At 40.6% G+C, this 19,274-nt stretch overlaps 1 protein-coding gene across 1 annotated transcript in view; it reads right to left on the reverse strand.

The window, feature by feature from the left end:
• The window catches only part of LOC145998708 (zinc finger protein castor homolog 1-like), a 347,264-nt gene extending 331,998 nt beyond the window's left edge, over window positions 1-15,266 (reverse strand). Inside the window, exon 1 of the mRNA XM_083135199.1 lies at window positions 15,233-15,266. The gene's annotated coding sequence lies outside the window, so the exon portion shown is untranslated. The remainder of the gene's footprint in view (window positions 1-15,232) is intronic.
• Between the last annotated feature and the right edge of the window lie 4,008 nt (window positions 15,267-19,274).

Consider the following 19,274-nt stretch of genomic DNA (forward strand, 5'->3'; position numbering starts at 1 on the left):
TGCATCTAATGATTGAAGAGTGGCAAATCCTAATAAGCGTTCTTTTACCTGCCCGCGATATGTTTTGAATCGAATTTTAAGTGTAATTTGCATTTTAAGGTTCACGTTCAATACATTTCCAAATAATATCCCCTCATTAGCTTCAAGAGTATCGAAGAAATCTCCTTTGTTAAGGTTTCCTCAGACTCATCATCTCGAAATTCAAGTCCCTGAATAGTAAGAAACCGCGATGAATCCACAACAACTGACATGTAGTGTCGGGTTTTCTTCGATCACCTTTGGTCCTGGGTTCGATACCCAGTGGAGGCACTTTAAACTATAAGTCCAGTCCCGATTAGTCTTACTGTGCATAAAGTGGACTTCAAACGCCAAATCAACCAACCAACCAAATCTTGAATCAACTTTGAATGTATTTTAATAATTAGCGTTGTCACTAACGACCACGATTAGAATAATTTGCCCGTACTACAGATGATGTCTTGTGGTCCTGAAAATATTCGTAATGTTTTAAAATCATCCACATTCAACACTTTTTCCCAGTTCTTAAGACTGGTTAAAACTTAGGTTAATCTCGGCTATTACAGGACATAAATGAATGAGAAATCACCTATGCCCAGGTCGGCGCTCGAATCTTTGACGAAGCAAATTAATATTTGTTAATCAAGTTGGTATTATAAGCAGAAAAGTGATATCATGCAGAATACACCACTTTGAAAAGGAGAAAATCGTCATTCTCTTATAAATGAACTCTCTTATTATTCGATATTTAATTAACTTCATTTGGATGGCCCGGAAGGGGGGGCGAAGTGTCCGACATGGGGCGTCCCCCTGCCTCCTCTGGCGTCGTCACTGCTTCCAACCCTCTAATAACTTCGCTGCTGATAGCCTCACCTTCGAAAGCTTGTGTGTCGGCGATTAATACAAATAACTTGTGTTCACTGTCCCTCTTTCATTCAAAGTCTGCCGTTTTCCTTTTCAGCTTTTCCTGCAAAACTTTCTGTCAGCAAGCAAACCAAATGACAGAATTTTTATTGCCCCTGCCTTGCATCAACTTTCATTCCTACTTTAGGCCTGGATTTATGGCACGTACCCGCTACTGCAGGTCAACCTCGCCCTATGTTTGGTGAAGCAACGGTGTCCATTGTTCAAAGCGAAACCTTTGTCAGTGGGGAACGGCGAAAAATAGTCTCGGAATACACCCTGGTCGTAAACAAGCTCCCGCCACCCTGACATTGCTGTCAGCTTCCCTCTGAAGTTCGATAAAACTACTTTGTGAAATGTGTTTAATAACGAGTGAAAATGTAGACAGTAGATACTACATGTATTTTGCTCATAAACTTGAAGGCTAAATTTACAGAATAAAAAGAACAGCTACAACATTCCTTCATCTGATTTACAGAAAGGCTAATCGGGACTGGACCCACAGTTTAAAGTGGGGTTCAAATTACAATGTGCCTTCACAGGATATCGAACCCGGGACCCCTTGATTACAAGGCGACGATGCTACCACTGTACCATGGGCGAGTCCCCTCATAGAACAAAGTTTCCTTCTACGACGATTATACAGAACTTAGTGCACTTCCTTCATTTGAAACATATTCTATATCAGCCTCAGTATTTCGTTATTACAATCCAAGGAATAGTATTCTCCTTAAATAAGAAAGAAAGAAATAAAAAAAAAACATTGGAAATAATCTTCAAACGGACGTAAAAAAATCGAATCCAACCACCTGCAGAATGCCTGAGGGAAACAACAAGAATTTTCTCAACAAAGACATATCGGAAATTTCCATAACATTCTAATAATTTCGCAACCCGTGCAAATAATCATGTGGTAAAATCCTTGTCGTGGTTCCCTGTAAACACTAAAATCACCAATTTACTTCTTTCCATATTTCCCGTATTTTATCCTCCTCTTTAGTTCTCAGCTGTTCGGAGTGGAATAATGCAAGATTATTTGTCCCTAATTATCTCCTTCTCTTAGTCTTGCTTATATCTTGGACTCCTTAATAACTTTCCCAACAACTCCTTATTAATTTGTACTGCCATGTTTCCTACAATGTTTTTCCAACTTCGTAATAACATTCACTTCTGTACACCCTTTGATGTAAATATTAAATAATAAAAAATAAACCATATCCGTCGGTCCGTTTATCTTTCCAACCTATAGAGCTGAGACTATTTTTACAAGATAAACCTCGGACGCAGACATTCCACGATCTTTTGGCCCCTCCTTCCACCTTCTCTACCTGCCCTTTTACTTGATGTTATTCAGAATTGTATTAGTATCTGGAGTACTATCGTAACATAAAGTTATTAACCTGGAATATTTTTTTTAAAAAAAATGGGGAGTAACGCTGTGTTTCGAAAGAGTATAGGAAATAAGTTTAGGTATTCATTCATGCCTCTCTCTAGAATAGTCTTCTTATTTTGACTTAATACACGCTTATCAACGTATCTAATTGAAATACTTTATTCCAAGCAAACAAGTATTTGAAACTGATTAAAAATTTTGCTTTTATTTTTTCGAGACATTCGAGACGAGACGAGACTTTTCAAAAGCCGTCCCGTCCCGTCTCGTGTCTCGTCTCGAAAACGAGACGAGAAAGGCATTCCGTCTCGTCCCGTCTCGAATTTCAAAAGGCTTGTCCCGTCTCGTGTCTCGTCTCGTTTTCGAGACGAGACGGGACATGTCCCGTCCCGTGAGCAACACTACTTAAATGTAACCCTGCTTCAAATAATAATAATAATGATAATAATAATAATAATATTTATTTAAGTGATTAGCACGATTTAACAACGAGGTACATCACTATGTCAAATTTGGTTATACAAAATTACATAATTGAATACATAATTATAGAATAATACAGTGGATCCTACAATCTTATACAAAATCATAAATTCAAATTGTAGGTTTCAAGAAGATCAGCTACTAAAACTCTGGCCGTATTTAGATATGTAAGAAGTGAGATATACCTATGGGAATATCTGGAAATTTATAAGAATATTCAAGAAATATTCACTGTCAATTTGGAAAGTTAAGATCTTCTGTACAAAATGTATCCTTTTCATTTTTCTATTTTCTTCTAATGTAAGCATATTTAATGTTGAGTAATGTTGGTTATAATATCTTTTTGAAACTTTGTGCATAATAACCTGATAAAAAGTTTTTGAACTGATTTAACTTTTTGAAGGTGACTGGATAATAGTGGTATAATAATAGTTGCTGTAACGTACGGCTTGTAAGTCACAGAAAACTATTTGTTGTTGTAAAATATCTCTACAATTTCACCATTTGAATTACATTAACTCCTTCCAGAAATCTCAGGGGGGGCAAGCGCCCCCTCTGGCTCCACTCCTACCCTGATTGAAATTAAATGACACAACACTAAATACTAAAAACAGTACTGTCCCGGTTTCGTCTTGGATATGAGTGTTTATTTTATGAACGTCCCATCATCAGTAGCATATGCTCATCGCTCACCCTGAAAGGACTGATTAGCCCGCAGAGGCTGAATTCGACGTCAAATAAGAAAAATGCAAAACTAGGAAGTACAATCTGCAAACTGCATTTTTATAGGTTAGTAAAGATCTGGCGCCTGAACCACACTTACAGTATTATGGTGTGTGGGATTTTGTATGTTTTCTCTCGTATTCTCTGTTTAACTTTTCTTTACATTCTCTCTCTATATACACATTCTTTTAGTTGTCGTCACCTAATCTCTTTATAGATATTATTTACTTCTCATCCTTCTTTTCCTATCGATATTATTTTGTTTCTTTTCCTCTTCTCTCCTTTTCTCTCAGACTCAAACAACACCCCCCTTCTTTCTCTCTGTTTATTTCTCTTTCTCTCCTCGTTTCTCCCCCCCCTTCTCTCCATATCTGGCTTCTGAATATCTTTTCCTTTTTCTTCCCTCCACATTTCCCTCATTCTCCATTGCTTAGTTCTACATCTCATTCCGTTCCCAGAAGCACGTGTTTCCTTGGTTACAGCGTCAATCTATCCCTCTGAATAATCCAAATTTTCCATTATTTTGTGCCCCTTACCAAAATATCTTCCCAGTCATTTATCAAAACTTGAGCCGAACCGCGTGGCGGAGTGGTTAGCACAACGCGCTACAAACGCCAAAGGTTCGAATCCCGGCCTGGGCATATGTCCCTTCATCAATTTTTATCATATCATCACTCATCCTCATCTTCGCGATTAGCCAAAAGAAAGTAGCAGAAAAGCAAAGTAAGATAATTCAATTCAAGGAACAATGAACCAAAACTTGAGCCAGATGGAATTGCCTTATTGCGGAAATACTCCTAGCAGTTCTAATACATTCTATATTCAATCCAAACAAGGGCGATTTTCGAGAAAATTCCTAACGAAGCAATGCCTTAGTACCAGCGGAAGTTTGCTACATCTGTTTGCATCACGATGGAGCAAGTCTTCTTTCTCATCGCACTACAACAGGACCCAGGACAACACGATCTTTCCGCACACAGCAAAAGCCCCCATAACTCTACTCTCAATGGCCTAATGAAGCTACTCTAGCCGATTGGAGATCAGTGCAATAAATTCCACGTGGATCCGACTCGCAAATCGGACAACGACAACCGCGCAGTGACATGTGGTTCGACGTCCCAAGGAACCACTTGTTGCTGGTGTTGGTTCCCGTCGCCTGCTTTACATGCGCCCGGATCCTTATTCACTTGAACTTGTAACGCTGTCCAGGCGACACGTACGGCAAGAGCGACCAAGTTGAGGAAACAGGTTGAGGCCCGCTGTCGTAATTCATTTGCCCCTGTTGTATATGTAACGAAGTAACGGGTCTCCCTTTGGTTCGCTGATTGACATTCACCGAAGCTTCGAACTATTTCTGAGCCATCAGGCCTAGTCTGGCACCTAAGGTGTGCTGAAACCAGCGTGTTTTTTACTGTGAACTACAAGCCTGGATTCGAGAACTCGTTTCTGGAAAGGTAAACGAACGCCCAATGAAAAAAACACGGATGTGTCGTCCAGTCAGACTTTTTCTTTTTCATGCACGGTTTTTCCATTCAGCGACGATGCATCAAATTGTAGACGAGTTTATGGCAGGAGGAGCTGTTCGAGAATGGTGCAATGGCCCTTCGAGTGGTGCAGTGGTCAACAAGTCACCTCGTCGTTGCCTTCATCTGACTTTCGTGAAGGGAACCAAGCACGTATCTAGAAATATATTACTAGAGGGGTTCGAACAAAGTGTCCCAGAAATAATAATAATATTTCAATTTAAACAATTAAATTAAATATTAATTAAATATATAAATTTATTAATATTGCATTTTTATTATTACATGAATACTTAAAAAGATGGTACAAGAATATAAATATAACAGCACATATTCATTATCTAGTTTGCGTGTACTTGAGATCGCTAAATTTGTATAAAAAAGGAAATTAATATGAAATAGATAGGGAATTGAATATTTATTGAATAATTATAAAAATGGATGTCCTTATTAATATTTTATGCATATTATCATAAGTAGTAGCGTGCATAAATTTTCTTTGGTACTGTCCTTCAAAGAAGTATGATCAAAATAATAATAATAATTGTAATAATTAAATATAATAATAACCCTTGCCTTCCAAGTTCGTAGCAAATAAATAACCATCGATTACAACAAGTGCTAAAAAGTACATTTTCATTATTTTATTTTACTGCTTGGTAAGTTTCTCGAGGGGGGGTCCGGACTCCCCCCCCCCACCATTACCATGATGAGTTAAACGCCGGCAAACTCGAGAACTAAAGTCGGACGTCATTTGTCCCCTCTCGCTTCGGTCTCACTTATCGCACACTTCTCAAACACCTGTTGGGGGGGGGGGTCGAGCTCCGTTTCTCGATTCGTGACGTCACAAAAATTGCATTGTACTTATGCTAAGAGCCTTAAGCCTACCAACGAAAGCAATCCACCTTTACGTCAGAAGACGAAGGGCGGGACCTTGACTAAGAAAGGTGTTTGAAAAGTGTGCGATGAGTGAGAATCGCATTGGTGCTCGAGTGTCACCCTATTTATAAGTTGCGTCCCTTGTTTCATTGTCAAAAAGGGGTATAAGGGTGTGCCTTTCCGAAGACAACAAAATGCCAACCACTTCTACATAGTACACTGTGGAATGTGTGTTGCAGGCTAACGTTGCTCTGGAGTCCATACTCAACCAGTTCAATTCTCTGCGAGACTTGTGTTTTGTGCTGTCCATGTTATTACTCCTTTTTTAAAGTTTTTCAAGTTGTAAATCCAATTTATGCAAAGATAGGCTAATTGGGACTGGACCTACAGATTAAAGTAGAATCTAGAGAGGTTCTCTATGTCAGTTTGTGATTGGCCTTTCATCAATTTCATCTCGTCACCATTCATCCTCATCTTTGCGTTCAGGGGCCTTCCGATGAGGTAGTGGTAACGTCGTAGGTTTGTAATCAAAGGGTCCAGGGTTCGATACATAGTGTTTTACGTTCAGTCAAAAATGGCAAAAAAGCAAAGTAGAAAAAACAAAACAATCCATCGTTGCCAAAATTTCAAAAGCGTTAATTTACGTCTCTGCTAACGCTGCATATGGCTTTTCCCCTTCACTCGGCACTGAATATGTGCCAACATTTTTGACAACGCAGGTGTGGCAAGCAGCTGATTACATCCCACACGCTCCCTTCGCTCGCTTAGGCTTCAAAATTCGACGACAGTGCCATAGTGGCTCTCTCTTCCTGGTAGAGCTGTACCTCAATAGCACTCACAATGTTAACTCTCCACCGAAACTCGGCTCTGTGTTTGTGGATCGAACACAAAATCTTTGGAGGACTTCCTCGATGGTGTAGTGCTAACGTCGACATCTTGCAATCAAGGGTTCCGAGTTAGACAGTGCCTGAGCTTGTGCTTTCTAAGTCCACTTTATGCACAGAAGGGCTAATCGGGACTGGACCTAGAGTTTAAAGTGGAATCCGAACCACTATGTGCCTCTATCGACTATCGAATCCGATTACAAGGCGACAACTTTACCATTACACCATCGGGGAGGCCCCTGTTGGATAGTGATTCGGACTTCACTTTAAACTGTAAGGTAGGTCCAGTCCCGATTAGCCTTTCTGTGTATAAAGTGGAATTAAAAGTTTTAATTTAAAACTAAAATAATATATTTTGCTCCAAAGCAGCCAACGTTAACAATGTCATGTGATTTGATTTGATTCTTGTTACTTAGCGACGCATTTCTGCCACTATTGGCTAATCGCGACGATGAGGATGAGTAATAATATGATGAAATTGACGAATGAACTCTCACAAGGAACACGACATGCCCAGGACAATAATCAAACCAGGGACCCCTGGTATCGTAGCCACTCCTCCACGAAGCTCGGTTCATCTTCTTAGAAAACTAACTGCTCTTGCTGTTAAACCATGGTAAAGTGTGTGCGAATCGCGAAGGAATATGAAGAGAAAAGAAGAAGGGGCTACGCAACAAAACGAGGAAGCTTCAATTACTGTTTCGCGAAGCAGCACGAATTCGAACACCTACAAAAGTGCCTAACCTCTGTTACGTTTGGGAATGAACGGAGAGAAAGTCGCAAATCATTTGGCAACACTGCTCGTCCTCGGTATACGAGGTAGCACTGCTTAGGAAGCCGAGGAGTCACGTGACCTTTGACACGACTCGCCACGCCCAGCAGATCTACATATCTCTTCGTCAGAACAAACACCGGAATAATAGCGACCAAAGCGTCACGATCCTCACGCCCTCTGGCTCCCAAACAGCGCAGCTTGGTCGTCGTTGCTGAGGCGATGGAAGTGCTTAGTAAGCTCCCTTCACTTTGCGGTTCCCAAAGTATTTTCACCAACATTTTGTTGCTGGAACACCAATTTACACCTCGATTTGATTTATTTTGCTTCGCTTTTCTGCCACTTGGCTAATCGCGAAGATGAGATGATAGGATGAAATTGATGAAGGGACACTCACAGAGAACACCCATTCCCAGACCGGGATTCGAACCTGGGACTCCTGGTGGAATTTATACCTCGAATACAAAAATGTATCTATAAATATATTTCCGGTTGGTCTTTCGAACCAATTATATAAAAGTTTAAATTAATAGGTCAATGTAATTTATAGATGTATTCATGAAAATATGTAAGAAAATTAATATTGTATTCTTATCATTACATAAATAGGTAAAAATACGGTATAACAATAGATATATAACAGCACGTATTCATTATCTAGCTTACGTGTAGTTAAGACCGCCAAAATTGATATACGAGGGGAGAGTGAAAAGTTTTGAGCCTCACAAGGAAGGACTGTTTGAGCTACAGTTTCTCATTATGATTTCTCTACATAATCATAGAATAATATCTATAATCACCCCTCAGATCAATGCACTAATGAATTCTGTGCTGTGGGCCTCCCCGATGGCGAAGTGATAGCGTCGTCGCCTTGTAATCAAGGGGTCCCGGGTTCGATTACCTGGTGGAGGCAATCGTGGTTCGGATCCCATTTTAAAACTATAGGTCCAGTCCTAATTAGCCTTACTGTGTGTGCATAAAGTGGATTTAAAACACCAAATCAATCAATCGATCAATCAAGCATTCTGTGCTGCAATTTGTTTACAGTCATCTGGTAGAATGATTTGTCCTGAGTCTCACACCACTGAATGGCCGCCTGCGTCCGTGTGGAAGTGCCGTCCTCGAAGTGAGTTGTTCATAGCAGGGAAAAGATGGAAATCTGACGGGGACAGGTCGGGGTAATAAGGTGGATGAGGAAGTGCGGTGAAGCTACACTCGACCAAAGCAGCCTGTGCAGTGAGGCCTTTCCTACAGAGATACCGAATCACGGGCCTGTCGGCCACTCTCTTCTCTGACACTTCGTTCATTTTCAACCTGACAAAAAAATAGAAGAAAACATGTGAATTTCATAAAAGTTCGCACAGAGTCTCCTAAAACTCAAACCTTACATCCTCCAAAATTTTAACTACCTAGCATCATCACTCCTTCCGTGTGAGGCTCAAAACTTTTCACTCTCCCCTCGTAAAAAAAAAAAAAACTGGCCTGGCAAGGAAATTAAGTCCAGTAGATAAAGAATTTAATATTATTTTGAATAACAAAAAACTAAGTTAGATCCAGTTGACGAAGAGTAAACTTACTCATCAAAATTTTATGGATGTTATTGTAACTTGTAAATAGTAGTGTGCATAAATCTTGATTGACTAATTTGGTTTGGTTTATTTTATTTCGCCTTTGTGCCACTTTTGATAGATCGTGACGACGAGGATGAGTGAGAATGATGACATTGACGAAGGGACACTCACAAGGAACACCCATACCCAAGCAGGAATTCGAACCCACGACCCCTTTGCTTTCCACTCTGCCACGGAGGACGGTGAAGTACAGGGAGGTCACAAAGTGGGCGTACCCCCTTCGACACTACGATGGTTATGGTTGAATGCTTGATATGAACACATACCTGATGGTTTAAGTGTCCGGAGCATCGGTATGGAGATCGTCTTTTTCGTAGCACGGCCGAACTCTGCGCCATATTGTGGCACACTTCGCGATGCAAGTGACGTCCCTCTCAATAACGTTCTGAAGGGCCTCCAAGAAGTCCCAGAGGTGGTTAATCAATGACACAGGTATGTGTTAATTTGAAGTAATCCAACTATTACCATCGTAGTGTCGAAAATAAAGCGGGGTACGCCCACTTTGTGAGCACCCTGTATAGATAGGAGGGGTGGTGCCTTAGTATCTTCCCTCTACTGCCACTGGGGGTTCATGAAATCTCGCAATTGATCAGAATCTCGAAACAGGACACAATATGATCTGCTTAACAATATCGGCGTGGACTTGCGCAACAATCCCAGCGTCATCTCATTCCACATTGTTCCGCCAACAAAGACTGTTGCTTCACATCTGAAGAAATAAGCCACGATTCCCCCCCAAGAGATCGCTCGCCCCTGAGAGCCACGATCATTATTGATCTTGCCAGATCATATCACGATCTGGGCAACCAAAGAGCTCCACACAATGAGCAAGGAGCTTAGCAGCTCCCGATGCAGAACTCACGCGGCAACTTTCTACTGCGATGCCAATATTCAGCATTACCACGCAATTTCAGCCGCGTCGCAAAAACTGTTGCGCATTTCTTTCCCAATTGGAGTCATGCGTGGTTCTCTGGGACACATTAGCAAACAGAATAACATACTGGAACAACGTGTCGAAAAAATATCTCCAACATCAGTGAAAGTAATGTAAGGGGACAGGGTGCGAAATTTTTGAATACGTGTGTGTGGTGGGGGGGGGGGATCTTAATTTATACACACACACACACACACACACGCACCCACACACACACACACACACATATATATATATTTACAATCATAGAAATATATGTGTATTACATGAGCCGCGGTGGCTCAGTCGGTAACGCGTCTGACTACCATGCTAAAGGTCCCGGGTTCGATCCCCGGCCGGTTCAAGTCCGGGAACTTTTCGAATGATGGAAGCGGCCCCGGCGCCCACCCAGCGTCGAATAACATGGCTACTTGGGGGAAACCCTGGCGGGTAAAGGCGGTCAGGGGCGTGATGCTGATCACATCACCCCCACTCACGAACGGATCAAGAAAGTGTGGGGCGTTACCCCCACACCCCCTATACGCCTTCATGGCGTGGTGCTATGCACAGGGGAGCACTTTACTTTTTATGATACATATAGTTATTATGTTGTTATACATGAAAGCAAATAAGTAAATATGTAAATATATGTAATGAAATACATGTAAATAAATTCATTCGATACTTTTATCTTTTATATGTATCAGATATTTATAAATTGGCAAATTAATTTCTTTACCAACTGGTTCAAAATATCAATAAATTGCGAGAGAGAGCATGAAACACAAACATACACAGTGCTAGACAATATCCTTCCTTCCTTCTATGTCTTTTTGATAATTTCTTAGTAACATATATTTAAATTTAAAACTAATTGCTTATCTTCGTTCTTATAACAAAAACTCCTCGTCCTGAAATTTTTGGTGTGGGATTTTTTAGGAAAAAAAACTGTTGGCGTGGGAAATCCCCAGTCCTCCATGATTTCGCACCCTGTAAGGGATAACCCTTTCTCCTAACAGGACTCAATTGAAGTAAGTGATGACAGAAGGGAGTGAGGCAGGAAATACGGAAGAGGAAGGAAGGAACAGTAAGTGAAGATTGAAGTGAGGATGTAAGTGAAAACTGAACTGAGAATGTAAGGGAGAGACAGTCAGACACACACACGCGCGCGGAGATATATATATATATATATATATATATATATATATATATATTGAGAGAGATGGAGAGAGACGGAGAGTGTGAAATAGAAGCAGGAGAAAGGCAGGCAAATAAAGTCACAGAAAAGAAAGAGAGGGAGAGAGAGTGAGAAAGAGGGAGGGAGGGTTGGCTCGTAAATGCTCAGTAACAGCCAGGTATTACTGAATTGATCTGTCGACTTTCCCGCTGAACTGGTTCCATACGTCCTTCGGTGCTTTGATAACACAGCCAATTAACAAGACATTCCGCTTGTATGTCGTTAGTGTTGAGAACGTGCAAAGGAAAGGTGACATGCGTCAAGTACTCGCATACACATCTGAAACCACTGTCTAGGTGTCACCTTTGAATCCGTTGAGGGACAAAAGTCACCGATTTGATATAGCACAAGACACCGGCATAGATGAAGCCATTAGTCAAAGACATACTTCTCTATGTCTTCCTGTTTTTCTATCCTATAGCGAAACATGACCACCTGGTGTAATTAAGTTTATCGGTTCTCCACCCACGCCTTCGTCCTTGGTTGTTGTACTGGGTCAGTTATCCAAGGATTTGAGATATGAATCCTGTTTGAGTCAAAATACAAGCAAAATGTATTTCGATGAATATAATACGGGAGTTCATTTGAACCCTACACTGTTAGAATGTATCGTAAAATTTACCATGTAGTGTTGATATGATGAACTTGATGAAGTGACACTCACAAAGATAACCCATGCTCGGACCGGGATTCGCATTCGGGACCCCTGGCGTCCTAGCGCTCTGCTTTAAACACTTCGCCACGGAGGAAGGCTACTTTTTGTGTTACGTCCACTTTATGCAACGATAGGCTAATCGGGACGAGTTTCAGTTTAAAGTGGGGTCCGAACTGCTATGTTTCGAATCCGGGACGCTTTGATTACGAGGCGTTACCACTCCGGTAACGGGGAAGGTTCATTTTGTTTCAACAATAAACTCACATGTAGTTCGAGTCTCACCCTTGTGGGCTGTTTAGGTTTGTTTTTAAGTTCGCTTTATGCACAGAAAGGCTAATCGGGACTGGGCCTTCAGTTTAAAGTGAGATCCGAACCTCTGTGAAAAGTGCCTACCGCACTGGGTGTCAGTGATGAATTCAGGGGGTGGCCCGGGGAAAATCCCCCCCCCCGTAAATTATAAAGTCCCCCCGAAAATTTAAGTAATCTGACAGCATTCGGAAAACAGCTATGAAATATTTATATACGTAAAAGGTAAAACTATAAAAGACTTACATCAAAGTTGCCAGAATAGGCATGTTTACTTTGGCTTTTTTTCATTTACACTAACTTACAACGTATTTTTCTCTGTTTCTTTTTCGTAGTACTAAGCACTTATGCAGTTCTCTTTATAATTAAAAGTCAAAATAATGAAGGAATTTAAATTATTGTCCGATAAATGCTAAATGAAGAAATATGATGGATGAGGAATCGTTTTAAGCTTGTGGGAAGGTGCCAACTGCTGAGTGGGACGAGAAACCCACAGAAAGTTTCATTCTTAAAATAGTAGTTAATCAAACCTAATTACACTTAATTTAATTTAATTCAGAAGTAAGAGGAAATTTTAAAATAGTAGAATAATGTTATTGGTTTTATAATTTGATGCCTGGCATTTCCTTCTGGGAAGTTTGATGCCTCCCGGAAGAAAGTGGCTGGATTCATCACTGCTGGGTATCGAACCGGGACCTCTTGATTACAAGGCGCATACGTTACCACTACCCCATCGTGGAGGCCATTTAAGTTGTTGACAAGAAAGCGTCCTTCTCCAGTTCAATACGCTGACGATACATTGCAGCAATCAAAGCTTTGGCGCCAGCTTTTCCACGCTTCCCTCCCCTCCAAATCATCACCCACCTCCCCTACACGCTGCTCCAGCCCGATGCTGTACGAGATCTTCACTCGCCGGTGGCAAAGATGGAATGCGGCCAGGCGGGAGAAATCGGAAATCCACGAAGCCAGGGGACCACCTGTTGGATGATACTTTTATTGCGACGAAACGGACCGAGATTACGGCGAGGTGGGAGGACGTGTCGCGACCTGTAATCGTAACCTTCCCAACTGGTCCGTCACAATTATGTTGTGGTGAGAGCACGATGCGAAAAAACGACCTGCAATGTTGCTGTGTGTACATTCCGCTATTTTCGAAACGGTGGATGGTATTGAGGTTACATAGCTAAGAGGAATCTGCCACAATGTGTTTTACCTATCCTCCTTCTCTCCACCCGTTTCTATTCAGTAATTGCCACGTGGGGCAACTCAAGTGGGACAGACAGTCGGCCTCTCTGGCGGAGTGGTTAGCTGAGCGCGGTGCGATGCCAGCGACTCCCTTGTTCGAATCCCGACCCTGGCATGGATATTTTTTGTGAATGTCATTACATCAATTTCGTTACATCACTCGTCCCCATCTTTGCGATTAGCCAAACGTGGAATACATGCGAAGTAAAATAAAGCAAGTCAATCAAGTTGGACAGCTCTGTATTCAGAACCATTGAGGAGGGGCCAGGGAGTTGTTCATAACAACCATTTCACGAAATTTAATTCTATACGAGGGCTGCTGGAAACGTTTCTCCAAACTACCACCAACAGTGGCGCTAGTGTTTCGCTATTATAAAAATTTGAAGAATAGACCTTTTTTATGTTTAAATTATCTTTTATTGTTTGTTTAAGCGTATTCGTTTATTTTTCACAGCAGTTTCAAGAAGTAGTTTCGTGTGAGAAATGGAAATTTCTCGTAAACACTTTCACTTCACTCGTAAACACTTTCACTTCACTCGTAAACACTTTCAGGCAATGATTTTTTATGATTTCAAATAGTTTAACACCGAAACAATGCATTGATCGACTTCATTTGGCTTTTGGGGATGAAGCACCATCCAATAGGACTGTGTACAATTGATTTTCCGAATTCCAACGTGGTCGCACATTTCTCAGTGATGAATTTCGTGAAGGTCGTCCATCCACGTCTGTTGTTGCCATAATGTTGATGCTGTGCGTGAAATGATTGAGAGAGATCGGCATGTGACATACCGTGAGATTCAGTCATCCTTGAACATTGACATGAAACAAATACATACGATTTTGCATGGTCATCTGAACGTACGGAAACTTTTAAGCCATTGGATCCCGCACAACTTGACCGAAGCTCAAAAACAGGCTCGTGTAAATTAGTGTAAAGAAATGCTCAAAAAATTCAACCGAGGCAAGTCAAATTTGGTGTACTACATCGTTACACAGGACGAAACTTGGATCTATTCATACGAACCCGAAACTAAACAGCAATCCACTGTTTGGGTGTTTCAAAGTGAGCCGAAACCATCAAAAGTTGTTCGTTCGAGGAGTGCTGCCAAGCAAATGATTGCTTGTTTCTTCGGTTATACCGGACATTTGGAAACAATAGCTTTAGAAGATCGAAGGACTGTAAATGCTGAGGGGTATGCAACAATTTGTTTGTCAGAGGTCATCAATGAATTGCGTAAAACAAACCCAAATCGTCGCATTATTTTTGACCACGACAACGCCAGTTTCCACTCACCACACCAAACTGTTGATTTTTTTGTCCAGTAAAAATGTCTAATAAATTGCTCATTGTCCGTACTCACCTGATTTATCACCTAGTGACTTCTTTTTGTTCCCACGCATGAAAAATAAGGTGCGTGGTGAACGATTTGTGTCGCCTGAAGCAGCTGTTGACGCATTCCGAACAGCTTTCTGAGGTATCAACTTCAGAGTGGAAAAAATGCTTTCAAAATTGGTTTGAGCGCATGCAAAAGTGTATGGATCGTAAGGGTGAATACTTCGAAAAACAATAAAGCCATTCCCAGAAACTTTTCCAGCAGCCCTCGTATAATCCGACATTGAAGACAGTCGTTATCAAATCAAAAGGAATCAACATATTTGAACATTACCTGTTTAATACTTCAAGTGCATCCCTCCTGCATCGGTACGGTCGACCAACGATTGGAGCGACATCTGCAAGTCTCCGTGTATTATGGCAAGAAGAGAAGACCTTCTCTAGGGTCGTGGCCCACCCTTCTGCTTTCCCGAAATGCCTGCATGAGAAATTTTCAGTATTATTCAAACAGTAGAACAAGAATCACACGCATGCACAAACACATGAATACGCTGAGGAGAAAGGAAGGGAGAGAGAAGAAAATAGATGTAGAACAGAGTAAGAAGGAAATAGATACTGAGATAGCGCATGGGAGAAGAAAGAAAGAAAGGAAAGAGACTGGGAAAGGGAAGCATAAGGAAAGATATAAGAAAAGGAAAGCGAAAAAAGGAAGCAGAAAGAAAATAAAACGAAAGACAGGGAAATAGTAGCAGAAAGAAAAGAAAAAGATAGGGAAGAGAGAAGCAGAATGAAAAAGAAAGAGATAGGGAAAAGAGAAGCAGAAACAAAAGAAAAAGAAAGACAGGGCAAAGAGTAGAAGAAAGAAAATAAAAAGATAGGGAAGAGAGAAGCAGAATGAAAAAAAAGAAAGAGGTAGGGAAAAAAGAAGCAGAAAGAAAAGAAAAAGAAAGAGATAGGGAAAAGAGAAGCAGAATGAAAAGAGAAAAAGAAAGAGATAGGGAAAAGAGAAGCAGAATGAAAATCAAAAAATAATGAGATAGGGAAAAAAGTAGCAGAAAGAAAAGAAAAAGAAAGAGATAGGGAAAAGAGAAGGAGAAAGAAAAGAAAAAGAAAGAGATAGGGAAAAGAGAAGCAGAATGAAAAAAAAAATAAAGAGATAGGGAAAAAGTAGCAGAAAGAAAAGAAAATGAAAGAGATAGGGAGAAGAGTAGCAGAAAGAAAAGAGAAAGAAAGAAATAGGCAAAAGAGAAGCAGAAAGAAAAGAAAGAGATAGGGAAAAGAGAAGCAGAAAAAGAATAGATAGGCAAAAAAAGAAGCAGAAAAGAAAGAGATAGGGAAAAGAAAAGCAGAAAGAAAAGAAAAAGAAAGAGATAGGGAAAAGAGAAGCAGAATGAAAAAAGAAAGAGATAGGGAAAAAAGAAGCAGAATGAAAATAAAAAAGAAAAAGATAGGGAAAAGAGAAGCAGAAAAAAGAAAGACACAGGACAAAGAAAAGCAGAAAGAAAAGAAAGAGAAAGGAAACAAAATGAAAGAGATTAGGGAATGGAAAGTAGAAAGAAAGAGACAATGAAAGGGGGTCAGAAAGAAATGGATAAGGAAATGGAACGAGAATGAAAGAGAGAGGTAGGGAAAGCGAATCAGAGAGAAAGAGAGGAAGAAAAAATGAGACTGGGAAAGGCAGAAAAGAGAAATTGAGTACTGAAACAAAATACGTACATTTACGGTGCAAGCAACTGTAATTTATAATCAATATCTACCGTAATGCCTGATATAATATTCAAATATTCAAATATTAAACTAAAAACAGTAGCGTCCCGTTTCTGGAAATTAACAGGCAGGCTGTTTCAATTCCAACGGTGGATTTTACTTTAACTTCTAACAGTGCAGTTTCGGTGTCAGTAGAGTGCCAGGGTGGGCCATAGCACCACAGGAAAGCAGTTGCACCCCCCCCCCCCACACCCATGTTTCCGGAAACACGTGATTGCTCGTATTACCCTATTCTGTATCAACTTACTAAAGTCAGAGAATTGTCGTCGACTTCCTTATACCTAGTGCGTGAATTAAAGGAAAAGGGGGGGATGGCCGGGATTTCCCCCACAAAAAATTATCTCAGGCAAAACAAAATTATTTTTATCCCTGGCAGGGATGTTTCATCCACCAACCCCCTCAAAGAAAATGAGATTGATACCACAGTATACAGTGTTATACCATTTCTTATTTATGTAACAAAGACAATTGAAAAATCACCGCGTCCATTGATGGTTCAGTCATTCAAGAAGGATACTATTCTGAATTGGCCAACGTCACCAAGCCGAGACAACAGAGAGTTCATCTCTTTCCAGCAGGCTGTTTTCCACTTGAGTTTTCATCAGTGACGCAACCACATTGCGGGGGGGGGGGGGGCATTGCCCCCACAACCTTGGACGGAAACAAATTCTAGGGCGGGGGGCAGGGACGGCGTCAGAAATGTTCGACCGGGTGGGCAGAAGCTCCTTATTGATAGATTAGGGTGGGCAGTATAAATGTAAGACCATGTATGTGTACGTATGTATCCCCCTCTCTCTTACACTCCCGATTTTCCTCTTACTTCTTTTTCCAATCCTTGTTTTCCTCTTTATTCTTTTCTAATCTATTCTCGCATCTTGTTCCATTTCCTTTCGTTTCGTCTCTGATGGACACAAGGAAGTGTTTACATATGCGCAGCCATACCCCAGCCATACATTCTAATGTATGCATGTTAATACAGTGAAATAAATTTGAATTAGATTTAAGCTTGTGTTGCAAATACAAGGCACATACTTGATTTTATGTATTCGGCGACAATGATAGAAAGTGCGATGGTAGACAATCGTGCAGTTTCTCGTAATTTAAATGCATGTTCCTGAGCATAGTATTTTCATCGTATGAGTTTTTAACTTAAAGAGTATTCTTACTCCTTATGGGTCACTTTTCTTAGCTTACAAGGTTTGTACAACTGAGAAATCTATCTGAATGTTTGTAGTAGCGGCGATTGGGTGCCAACATTTGAGGGGCAAGGACAATATACGTTTTCTTGGTAGAAAAGGCTTAGCATAAAAAGGCCATAGTGCAGGGGCAAAGAGTGGCAAAATTTGGCGAGGGAACCGCATCTTCCACTTCCCGGTTCTCCTAATCGCCGCCACTGAATGTTTGGATTAAAATGAACGTCTTATTAGGAATGATTTAAAACACACACGGAAATCAAATTCTTTGTTCATTGTCCATGAAGTATTCCTAGGCTAATGAAAGGCTATTTTGACAGAATATCACTCACAAACAAGTAAGATCGAAAAATCTGTTCAGAATTGAAGATATTATTAGCTAAGTTGTTATTCATTTTCTGAACTGTCATGTTACTAATGCGGGAGAAGCAATACACGTATGGTTGGTTACATGAACATATTTTTTGAGGTAACAAAATGATTTAGGACACAAGGAATTCATCGAAGTTGATCACCGTGCCAGTAATAATTCATCTATTTTTCATAATGACTTGGGCTGCATGGCGTGACCATTTCGAACACACTAGAATGTCAACCTCTATCCTGTGCAGTACACCCTGGAAACTTGATTTTTCAGGCAACGAGTTCCTGGTGCTTGGAACTACTGTCAAAGTAATAATTTATGAGGGTTTGTATTTTGAGTGTCAGCTTGTGTTTGATTTCGCCCCTTCGTAACTTTAATCTAATCACCATTGAACCTTATCGTCGCCATTATCAAAATTAGCAGAAAAATGACAACCTTTAAACAGTCAATGGGTCATATATGACCCATGGTGCGGATTTAAACATTCACGTGCTTTTAGGACCTTCATACTTGTATGTGAGGTTGTAAACGCTGACAGATGTTGAGACAAGACATTGAAATGTCATGTGGAAGAAAACCCACCCCCCTTCCCCTATCTCTAGTATGCAAATTAGCTATTTTTAGCCAAAATGCAAATTGTACATATTGCTTCATATTTCAGCTTGTATGAGAACTAGAACTTGAAACAAGTTTCGCTTTGTTGCAAAAGGTCTACTCTTTGAAAACAATGCAAATGTTTACGCCCTTTTTCCAGATTTTTTTTCATTGAAATTTTCGGACTTGGCCCCTCTCAACCCCGTTTTTCTCACTTGGGCTTTCTGAATTGTACACGGTCGCGTGCTCTGATGTTCTTGCTTTCAAACAAAAGTTATCCGAAGTAGATTGCTCAAATAGTATCCGAGATATAACGTTTTTCCGAAATAAGTGTAAAAATTTAAAAATCGCGTGCAAAGGCCGCGGCGAGAGAGGGGTTACTTTCAAAAACCGGCTCGGTTGTTTAAAGGTTAAATATAACAAATCAACCACAACTTACTGTTCCAAGGCAGCTAATT

Source organism: Lepisma saccharinum, chromosome 14, assembly GCF_977018435.1.
Source record: "Lepisma saccharinum chromosome 14, izLepSacc3.1, whole genome shotgun sequence".
Classification (NCBI taxonomy): Eukaryota; Metazoa; Arthropoda; class Insecta; order Zygentoma; family Lepismatidae; genus Lepisma; species Lepisma saccharinum.